The following is an 11,811-nucleotide window of genomic DNA, read 5'->3' as shown; positions in this document are numbered from 1 at the left end:
CCAAACAAAACTCTATATTTATGGCCCTGATTCTGTAGTTTACAGAAACACCCCATATGTGGTCGTAAACAGCTGTACGGGCACACGGCATGGCGCAGAAGGAAAGGAATGCCATATGGTTTTTGAAAGGCAGATTTTACTGGACTGGTTTTTTTGACACCATGTCCCATTTGAAGCCCCGCTGATACACCCCTAGAGTAGAAACTCCAAAAAAGTGGCCCTATTTTAGAAACTACGGGATAGGGTGGCAGTATTGTTGGTACTAGTTTAGGGTACATATGATTTTTGGTTAATCTATATTACACTTTTTGTGAGGCAAGATAACAAGAAATAGCTGTTTTGGCACCGTTTTTTATTTTTTTTATTTACAACATTTATCTGAAAGGTTAGATCATGTGATATTTTTATAGACCAGGTTGTCACGGATGCGGCGATACCTAATATGTATACTTTTTTATTTATTTATGTAAGTTTTACACAATGATTTGTTTTTTGAAGCAAAAAAAATCATGTTTTAGTGTTTCCATAGTCTGAGAGCCATAATTTTTTCAGTTTTTGGGCGATTACCTTGGGTAGGGTATGATTTTTGCGGGATGAGATGACGGTTTTATTGGCACTATTTTGGGGTGCGTGTGACTTTTTGATCGCTTACTATTACACTTTTTGTGATGTAAGGTGACAAAAAATTGTATATTTAGCACAGTTTTTATTTTAAATTTTTTTACAGTGTTCATCTGAGGGGTTAGGTCATGTGATATTTTTATAGAGTCGGTCGATACGAACGTGGCGATACCAAATATGTATACTTTTTTTTTATTTATGTAAGTTTTACACAATAACAGCTTTTTTAAAACAAAAAAAATGATGTTTTAGTGTCTCCATATTCTGAACCATAGTTTTTTTTATTTTTTGGGCGATTGTCTCAGATAGGGGCTTATTTTTTGCGGGATGAGGTGACGGTTAGATTAGTGCTATTTTGGTGGGCAAATGCCTTTTTGATCGCTTGCTGTTGTACTTTTTGTGATGTAAGGTGACAAAAATGGTTTATTTAGCAGTTTTTATTTTTAATTTTTAATTTTTTACGGTGTTGATCTGAGGGGTTAGGTCATGTGATATGTTTATAGAGACGGTCGATACGGACGCGGCAATACCTAATATGTATACTTTTTTTCCCCTATTTTTTACCAATTTTTTTTTACTTTATTTAGTGAAAATTAAATTTTTGTTTATTTTTACTTGAAACTTAATTTTTTTGGGGGGAAAACTTTATTTTTTCAACTTTTTTTTTAATTTTAATTTTGTCCCACTTTGGGACTTGAACTTTTGGGGGTTTAATCCTTTACAATGCATTCCAATACTTCTGTATTGGAATGCATTGGCTGTATGAGTAATACTGTGTGTATTACTCATACAGCTTCCGGCCTGTGAGATCCAGGGGGCTGGATCTCACAGGCTCGTCACCGGAAGGCAGCGTGATGCCTCAGGAAGGCATCACGCTGCCTTCCATGCCATCGGGTCCCCCCTACAGCCCCATGGGGACCCGATGGAACCACCGCCACCGCCGCACCAGGTAAAAGCCGACAGGGGGGGGTCACGAGACCCCCCCGCGCATTTAGCCAAGGTGCCTGCTCAATGATTTGAGCAGGCACCAGGTTCCGATCACCGCCCGCCGGGCGGCGGTGATCGGAACTATACATGACGTACCGGTACGTCATGGGTCCTTAAGGACTCGGGACCCATGCCGTACCGGTACATCATGGGTCCCTAAGGGGTTAACAGTGACCACCCCTTTAACAGTGACTTTTACAGTGACTGCCCCTTTAACAGTGACTTTCAGAGTGACCGCCCCTTTAACAGTGACTTTCACAGTGATCGCCCCTTTAACAGTGACCGCCCCTTTAACAGTGACTTTCACAGTTACTGCCCCTTTAACAGTGACTTTTACAGTGGCCGCCCCTTTAACAGTGACTTTCAAAGTAAACGCCCCTTTAACAGTGACTTTCACAGTGACTGCCCCTTTAACAGTGACTTTTACAATGACCGCCCCTTTAACAGTGATTTTCACAGTGAACCCCCCATTAACAGTGACTTTCACAGTGACTGCTCCTTTAACAGTAACTGACCCTTTAACAGTGACTTTCACAGTGCCTGCCCCTTTAACAGGGACCTTCATAGCGCCCGCCCCTTTAATCAGAGTGACCTCCACATTGCCCGCCCATTTAATAACAGTGACCTCCACTGTGCCCACCCCTTTAAAAACAGTGACCTCCACAGTGCCCGCCCCTTTAAGCAGTAAAGAAAAATGGCTGGGTTGTTAAGGAAACCTGGAGTAAAACTGTGTTTATGGCAGTTGGGATTTGAAGAGAATGACTTGCAGGCTTGTATTGGCTAATGTGGGTCATTTTTTGGGAATATCTCAGGAAGGTACATCCTAGAGAGCTGAGACCCGGTCTAAAACCTTCCCGGACACCTGATGTACCTGTGTGCCAAATTTGGTGAAGATCGGTCCAGTTGTTTGGTCGCGCATAAGGAACGTCCAGACAGACAGACAGACAGAAACTCATTTTTATATAAGAGACATATATATATATATATAAGAGACTAGCAGAAGGACCCGGCTTCGCACGGGTATATTTCATCTATTTCATTTTATGTTTCCGTGTGTCGTAAAAAAATATCAACAGTTTCCCCCATAACAGTGACCTCTACAGTGCCCGCCCCTTTAACTGACTTTCACTGTGACCGCCCCTTTAACTATCACTTTCACTGTGACCGCCCCTTTAACTGTCACTTTCACTGTGACCGCCCCTTTAACTGTCACTTTCACTGTGACCGCCCCTTTAAGCAGTAAAGAAATATGGCTGGGTTGTTATGGAAACCTGGAGTAAAACTGTGTTTATGGCAGTTGGGCTTTGAAGAGAAAGAATTGCAGGCTTGTATTTGTGGGGGGGGGGGGGCAATTTTTTTGGGAATATCTCAGTAACGGTACGTCCTAGAAAGGTCTAAAACCTTCCCGGACACCTGATGTACCTGTGTGCCAAATTTGGTGAAGATCGGTCCAGTCGTTTGGTCGCGTATAAAGAACGTCTAGACAGACAGATAGACAGACAGACAGAAACTTATTTTTATATATATATATATATATATATATATATATATATATATATAAGAGATAGTTGTTTTATGGTATTAGGGATATAGATATAAATATGCATATACAATTACAATACTATGGTTGTGTTTGTGAATCCCAGATAGGGAAGAAGGAGCAAGAGCAGGAGGAGAAGGAGAAGGAACATCACACAGCTGTGTAGTAAAGACCGCTGGACGGTAGATATGATCATATCCCTTGATTAATAGTATTGTGCACATGTATGTCTATATGTATTGTATATGTTTTAGGGTACTTTCACACTTGCGGCAGAGGATTCCTGCAGGCAGTTCCGTCGCCTGTCCTGCCGGACGGATCCGGCAATCCGGACGCAAATATATGGCATTTGTCAGACGGATCCGGATGCGGATCCGTCTGAGAAATGCATTGAAATACCGGATCCGTCTCTCCAGTGTCATACAGAAAAACGGATCTAGTATTAAATTTTTTTGCATTTTTAAAGGTCTGCGCAGACTGGAAAGCCGGATCCCTTTTGCCGGAACACTTAATCCGGCACTAATACACTTCAATGTAAATTAATGCCGGATCTGGCATTCCGGCAAGTGTTCAGTATTTTTGGCCGGAGAGAAAACTGCAGCATGCTGCGGTATTTTCTCCGGCCACAAAAACGTAAGAGGGACTGAACTGATGCATCCTGAACGGAATGCTCGCCATTCAGAATGCATTAGGATAAAACTGATCAGTTTTTTCCGTTATTGAGCTCCTGTGACGGAACTCAATACCGGAAAACAAAAACGCTAGTGTGAAAGTACCCTTAGTTAGTTTAGTTTATTTCATGTTGGGGTTATTGTAACTGTCTTGCTATGCATACTTAAACAAACCTTATAAGGAGGCATAGATTTATTTACCGTGTGATCTAAGACTTTTGGATGTCATGACTAATAAAGTTGTTGACTCGATCTAATTGATGCGGTTCTGAATCTTTAATGTCCCAATATAGCTGTAGGTATCCATGTGTGATTGGCATATGAATACAAATATCTATATAGTTTAGGGTAACACAGATGAACATGTGACCAACACAGATGACTTCAGCTGCCAAGTGAACAGCAACAGTGTTGCCAACCAAAATGTTTCTTTTTTCCAGAAAACCTATCCCAAAATTACAGACAAGCAACTTTTTTTATGGACAAATTGGAAAAGCATAATGGATGACAAAGATTATAAGTAATACATGTCTATAGCTCAATATGCTGATAAGAATTCATTACTAGCATTTAGTATGAGCTGTAAAATGAAGATAATTACCACCAAAATAATCTAGTCATGCACCACCAGCCTCAAAAAAATCATGGACACATCTATCTTTTTTTCACGAACACAGGAAAAAAGTTGCCTATTTTTATGGACTGTGTCCAGAAATTTATGGACGGTTGGCAACCCTAACAATGCAACAGCCAGCTGAGCCAGTTCCATAGGTACAAATCTGCTGACAGATGCCTTTTAAGTAATGTTCCATTTCTCCTTTATGTGCCTTGCCTGGCTACATCTCGTCTATTACTCTCTCATTTAATAAATGTTAGCATGGTTTACATTGAATTCATAATAGTGACGAAATTAAGACAAACCAAAAGTCTTACATTTAAAGTGAATGTGTCACCTTTACATTTTTCTGCCAATTAAACCCAGATAGAAACATATATTCTTTTTTTTATCTGTTTTTATATTGTTTCTAGATTTTTTTCGATTTTCTATGCAAGATTATGTTGGCTGCCATCTTGCCTGAGCTGTTGTTAACAGCATTTAGAGATATGCTTTACAATAGCCACCATCGGCCATAGACACAGTAGTCTGTGACCTGTACCGGAAAAGCCTTTTGAGGGAAACACTGTCTGTGTATTGGTCACATCTAACTGCAGCTTCCCTAACCCGATCTGACTGCATCATAGTGTTTTATGGTCAGTTTCTGATGACGTGTCTATTGTATAGTACTCATCATTTGAGTACAGTACAATAGACCTAGGCTAGCCTCTTGGTACTCTGATCACCTCATATAACTAAAAATAAGAATACAGAGATCGCTGAGAAAATGGCTCATTTTAGTCACCATACCAACCATACCAGGCAGTAAGTCTGGTTTAATAGAGTTCATTAGGGATGAGCGAATTGACTTCGGATGAAACATCCGAAGTCGATTCACATAAAATCTCATTCCAATACTGTACGGAGCGCGTTCGCCGTACAGTATTAGAATGTATTGGCTCCGATAAGCCAATTAATTTGTACTGTAAAAAACTCGGGTTTGGTTCCAAGTGTTCCAAATGTTTTTTTTACAGAACAAATAATTTTATGAAGTTATTACGCAAAGTCTCGCAAGAATTCGCAAAGCAATAACTTCGGCTCATCGGAGCCATTACATTCTAATACTGTACGGCACGCGCGCTCCGTACAGTATTCAAACAAACTATTATGCAAATCGACTTTGATCATAGTGATGATCATAGTGACAGATGCTTTTTAAATATGGGGTCTCAATTTTGTTAGCTGGGGTCTGAATATTTTAGTCTGGGTATGATCTAAGTCTAAATACTAGAGTTTGGTCTGGGTTCTGGATTCTGGAGTTTGGTTTGGTGTCTGAATATAGGTGTCACCATCAATATACAGTTTTTCACAGATATTTGCTAAGAGACACTTAAAATATGTGAAAGCCGTTTTTTTTTTGGCCATGAAAAACAGTTAACATACTTATGCCACAGGAATGGAAAAAACAAACAATAGGAAAGCAGTCAGAGACAATACTGATTCAACAAGGACAGAAAACAATCTATTTTTAGCAAAAAGAACATGAATAGATTTGTAACACAAAATATGAACTTGTGAAAAACATTGTATTTATTACAAATAAATAAAAAGCTCCATACAATGCATTTCTGAGGTTTCTACCATCTATTATTCATAAAAATTTGAGGAATTTCATTAACATCCAAAATGCGTTTTTATGTTTTTTTTTTAAGTTATCTGTAACAAATAAAACTCTACACCAGTGTAGATTTTGTAGATTTCCTAGTGCTGAATGAGAATCTGGAACAATTACGGCAACATTGATGAGTCTTACAGGCTAATGGTTAATGTTGTTGTACATTATGTTATACCAAATGACCCCAATATAACACCTCTAAAAACTATGAATCCATATAGATGAAATGATCGGCACTCACAATACTTAGTGGTCACGTTGGAAGTAATTTATTGTTAAAAGATATAGACACCAGTATAAAAAATAGCGGTCGCTATTAATCCCCACATAAAATGTAAAAAAAAAATAATACAATATATAATAGTATGCTTTCACACCGTCGTGATGTCCGTATAAAATGGCACATATGGCACTGGATGATGAATATGCCAGGAATAACACTGAATAAAATTGACAATGCCCTGTAATAAGTCCACTCGTGTAGTAGTGCAACCCAGTATCCACTGTTAGATAGGTTTGGTGACCTTGAGTACTTTTGGGCTGTTATCCACTAGCACATATTGCACTTGTATCCATATAACGTTTTGCAGTCAATATATACTAATGGCAGTGATCAGAACTTGAGAAGCCTTCTCTCCAACATATAGGTGAACAAGAGAGCTGTTGCACTCAGTAACAGTCTTCTATTTAGTCCATCACGGAGTAAAAACACCAGCAGTAGTACTCACGTTTCACCGGGAGTCAGCGTATGCCGTGTGGCGTCCCACATGCAGCAAGTCATCTACCGCTTACCTCCGGGATCTTGTTGTTAGTTCACGTGAGATTTCCTGCTCACCTCCTTCAGGTGTCAACTTTGTGACTGCTGGGTCCTAATGATCCGTCTGTAGTTGGTCTGCTGTATTGGAATATAGTGATCGTTTCAGGTTTATGCTTCCAACAAACTTTATGCCGGCATAATAGTGGAGTCTTCAAATGTATAACTCCAGGGTACTGAGTATCAAACCAGATGCGTTTCGGAGGAATATACAACTGGCTCCTTCTTCAGTGGTCCACTGATGAAGGAGCCTGTTGTCTATTGCTCCGAAACGCGTCTGATTTGATATTCAGTACCCTGGAGTTATACATTTGAAGACTCCACTATTATGCCGGCATAACGTTTGGATAAGACAATCGCCCAAAAAATGAAAAAAATATGCCTCTCAGACTATTGAGACACTAAAACATATTTTTTTTTGTTTCAAAAATGATATTAGTGTATAAAATTTAACTAAATAAAAAAAGGATACATATTAGGTATTGCTGCGTCTGTAACAACCTTCTCTATAAAAAAAATCACATGATTTAACCCCTCAGGTGAACACCGTAAAAAAAATCATATAAAAATGGTGTCAAAAAGCCATTTTGTCACCTTATATCACAAAAAGTGTAATAGCAAGCAATCAAAAAGTCATATGCACTCCAAAATAGTGCCAATCAAACCGTCACCTCATCCCGCAAAAATTATACCCTACCTACCAATCGCTCAAAAAATAATAAAAAAACTATGGCTCTCAGACTATGGAGACACTAAAACATGATTTTTTTGTTTGTTTCAAAAAAGATATTATTGTGTAAAACTTAAATAAATAAAAAAATTATACATATTAGGTATTGCCACATCCGTAACGACTTCTCTATAAAAATATCACATGACCTAACCCCTCAGGTGAACATCGTAAAAAAATAAAACGGTGTCAAAAAAGCAATTTTTTGGTCACTTTACATCACAAAAAGTGTAATACCAAGCAATCAAAAAGTCATATGCACTCCAAAATAGTGCCAATCAAACCGTCACCTCATCCCGCAAAAATTATACCCTACCTACCAATCGCTCAAAAAATAATAAAAAACTATGGCTCTCAGACTATGGAGACACTAAAACATGATTTTTTTGTTTGTTTCAAAAAAGATATTATTGTGTAAAACTTAAATAAATAAAAAAATTATACATATTAGGTATTGCCACATCCGTAACGACTTCTCTATAAAAATATCACATGACCTAACCCCTCAGGTGAACATCGTAAAAAAATAAAAATAAAAATAAAACAGTGTCAAAAAAGCAATTTTTTGGTCACTTTACATCACAAAAAGTGTAATACCAAGCAATCAAAAAGTCATATGCACCCTAAAATAGTACCAATCAAACCATCATTTCATACCGAAGAAAATGAGCCACTACATAAGAGAGTCGCCCAGATGAGAAAACAGTCTCAGAATGTCTTGGATAAGTAAAAGCGTTTTAAAGTTATCACCACATATAGTGACACATGTCAGATTTGCAAAAATCTGTCTGGTCCTTAAGGTGAAAAATGGCCCAGTCCATAAGGGGGTTAAAAAAAAACTCATTTTATTAGAGCATGTCTGCAGCCCAATGCATTGTTTTTGTGCGTCATAGTGGACTTGGATTGAGAATTTTTCTCTAAAAAACTATTTCAAAGTTCAAAACAAACCATTACTTCACCTGATACCACTGTGTGTATATAAACATTGATAGGCATCTGCCCTTAGAAAGGGATTATTTTTTAGACCGTTTTTTTATTATTATTTTAAACAGCAACAAATCCGACAGTGCAGTATGTTTTTTACCACAAGTCACCATCCATTTACCCCTAACCATACAGTATATTTTGCAGTCGCTTTGTCATTACTAATGCTGCCTGGGCATTCAAAAGTTTGAAAGGGGTTGGATACAGTCCTGGGAGACCCCAGAGTGTCATACATGACTTTTTAGCGCAGTTGGAAAACTTCTAACTTAAGTCAAATTTATTTGGACATATTCGATTCTGATGGTAAAATTGATAGATTCAGACCCAAAACAATATTTAATTTTAAATTTGCTCATCTGTAATTTATCTGTCTTTGTGTGCCTTGTATAGTCACTTCCCATTGTGACCTGGGTTGGTATTCAGTGTCCTCCTAGATGGATGTTTGTGTGAACCGGAACTAAGTGGAATACTAACTATAGGCTGTACATGGCACATAAGTGTAGTTGTTAAGGTCCATTTTGGATGCCACAATAATAGAGGATGATTTAAAATTTATATAAGAGAGATAGAAAGTTATTTTTGTTACTGTACACCTACGATTCCAAAATTTAAATTTTTTTTCTACCTACTATACTTGTGTTTCTTGCTTAATATACAGGGAATATTTGGAAAAACATTTATACCATGCACTATCAAGTCAAAATGTCCCAGAAAGGTTTTCAGATTTTACCAACTATGCACCAGCAAAGCTTAGCTAAAGTGATAGCTGCCAGAGTCAGCTGAATTTTAAATTCAACTCTGGATGTGATTGGAGAGGAATCTCTTTTAGTATTAGATATGTAAGGCTACTTTCACACTGGCGTTTCTGGGTCCGCTTGTGAGATCCGTTTCAGGGCTCTCACAAGCGGCCCAAAATGGATCAGTTCAGCCCCAATGCATTCTGAATGGATAATGATCCATTCAGAATGGATCAATTTGGCTGCGTTTGGTCTCTGTTGCGCCTGCATTCCGCTTTTTAGGCGGGCACTAAAGCGCAGCTTGCAGCGTTTTGGTGTACGCCTGACGATGTGGAGCCAAACGTATTCGTCCTGACTTACAATGTAAGTCAATGGGGACAGATCCATTTTTACTGACACAATATGATGCAATTAAAAACAGATCCGTCCCCCACTGACTTTCAATGTAAGTCAAGACGTTAATGAATAATGCAAACGTATCCGTTATGAACGGATACAAGCGTTTGCATTATCGGTGCGGGTCCGTCTGTGCAGATAGAAGACGGAACTGCACCGAACGCAGGTGAGAAAGTAGCCTAAGCAATGCTAAGTATATGTATCTATTTTTTACTCTTAATTGCTTTTGGGCTACTACCTCTGCCCTTTTGTGGCTGGTTGGCATTGCCTGGCAGCAGGCTTCCTCTCAGCACTCTGCCCACTTGCTGACCTTGTGAACAAGAAGCAATACCTTTTTCTCACAATGGACTCAAACTGCAATCAGCTGATCGATTTGTAGTGTCCTTTGTATTAAGCGAGTGATTTATTTTCCCTCAAATGTGAAACTGAATTGGTGCATTTTAAGCCTTGTTTTAAGGCCTGTCCAACAAAGTCATTTCTTTGATTCATAAAATAAGTTCCAGAGAGTCAGGGCTTTATCGGACGGAGGGTGCTGTCTGCAAATATTTTATGGATAGATCCTGGGTATGGACAGTTTATTCATGCGCCCTTATCTGAGAGGGCCTCTGCCTGCTCAGACCTGAACATATGCCACTTGCCTTCACCATTTTTTTTGTCTATGGTTTGACCTAATGATTCGGTAATGTCTCTAGTCCTCTGTTATAGTCTAGTAAAGACTAGTCAAGGCATTTAAACCGATTAGATCGTACCATACAACTAGTAAAAAAATCCCAAAAGAACAGCAATTCAGTGTGCACCCGTGTGCTGTCCGCATCAGTAAATCCATTCTGTGGCCCCACAAAAAATAGGACATCTGTTTTGCAGACAAGAAAAGGACTTTCCTCTAGACAGGGGGAAAAAGCGGCATGCTCACAGCGGACCGCAATACATAGCTGTGTGCATGAGGCCTAAAAGACACTAACAGAAACTTGAATCACAAGATAACCTGTATCTACTTTTGTAGTTCCTGACATCAGACATACCACCACATGACTTGAACATAACTTGAACATTGGGACCTGAATCTTGTTCAAAATATATTAAAGTGAATCACACTGTAAAAAAGATTATCAGACTTTCTCAAACTGTGTTTGATTTTATTACATGCCAATCTAACCTGTTTAAATGTTTTAAATTAACCAGCGCTAATATTGTAGGTGACACATTAACCAAGACCCATTAACCCTTTCCCAACATGTGACGTACTATTACATCACATGTCGGGTCTTTAACCACCTCAGCCCCCAGTGCTTAAACACCCTGAAAGACCAGGCCACTTTTTACACTTCTGACCTACACTACTTTCACCGTTTATTGCTCGGTCATGCAACTTACCACCCAAATGAATTTTACCTCCTTTTCTTCTCACTAATAGAGCTTTCATTTGGTGGTATTTCATTGCTGCTGACATTTTTACTTTTTTTGTTATTAATCGAAATTTAACGATTTTTTTTGCAAAAAAATGACATTTTTCACTTTCAGTTGTAAAATTTTGCAAAAAAAAACGACATCCATATAGAAATTTTGCTCTAAATTTATAGTTCTACATGTCTTTGATAAAAAAAAAATGTTTGGGTAAAAAAAAAATGGTTTGGGTAAAAGTTATAGCGTTTACAAACTATGGTACAAAAATGTGAATTTCCGCTTTTTGAAGCAGCTCTGACTTTCTGAGCACCTGTCATGTTTCCTGAGGTTCTACAATGCCCAGACAGTACAAACACCCCACAAATGACCCCATTTCGGAAAGTACACACCCTAAGGTATTCGCTGATGGGCATAGTGAGTTCATCGAACTTTTTATTTTTTGTCACAAGTTAGCGGAAAATGATGATTTTTTTTTTTTTTTTTTCTTACAAAGTCTCATATTCCACTAACTTGTGACAAAAAATAAAAAGTTCTATGAACTCACTATGCCCATCAGCGAATACCTTGGGGTCTCTTCTTTCCAAAATGGGGTCACTTGTGGGGTAGTTATACTGCCCTGGCATTCTAGGGGCCCAAATGTGTGGTAAAGAGTTTGAA

The 11,811-nt window shown here is 38.5% G+C and overlaps 1 long non-coding RNA gene across 1 annotated transcript; it reads left to right on the top strand.

Annotated features, from left to right (window-relative positions):
* Nucleotides 1–3,936: 3,936 nt before the first annotated feature.
* LOC120991540 lies at nucleotides 3,937–11,472 on the top strand. The gene is made up of 3 exons (XR_005776715.1): nucleotides 3,937–4,100; nucleotides 8,458–8,460; nucleotides 11,462–11,472. It is a non-coding gene; the product is annotated as an uncharacterized LOC120991540 (long non-coding RNA).
* Nucleotides 11,473–11,811: the final 339 nt, after the last annotated feature.

This window comes from Bufo bufo, chromosome 2 (genome assembly GCF_905171765.1).
Source record: "Bufo bufo chromosome 2, aBufBuf1.1, whole genome shotgun sequence".
Lineage (NCBI taxonomy): Eukaryota > Metazoa > Chordata > Amphibia > Anura > Bufonidae > Bufo > Bufo bufo.
Note: the sequence above shows the minus strand (reverse complement) of the source record. Positions and strands in the feature narration are given on the sequence as shown.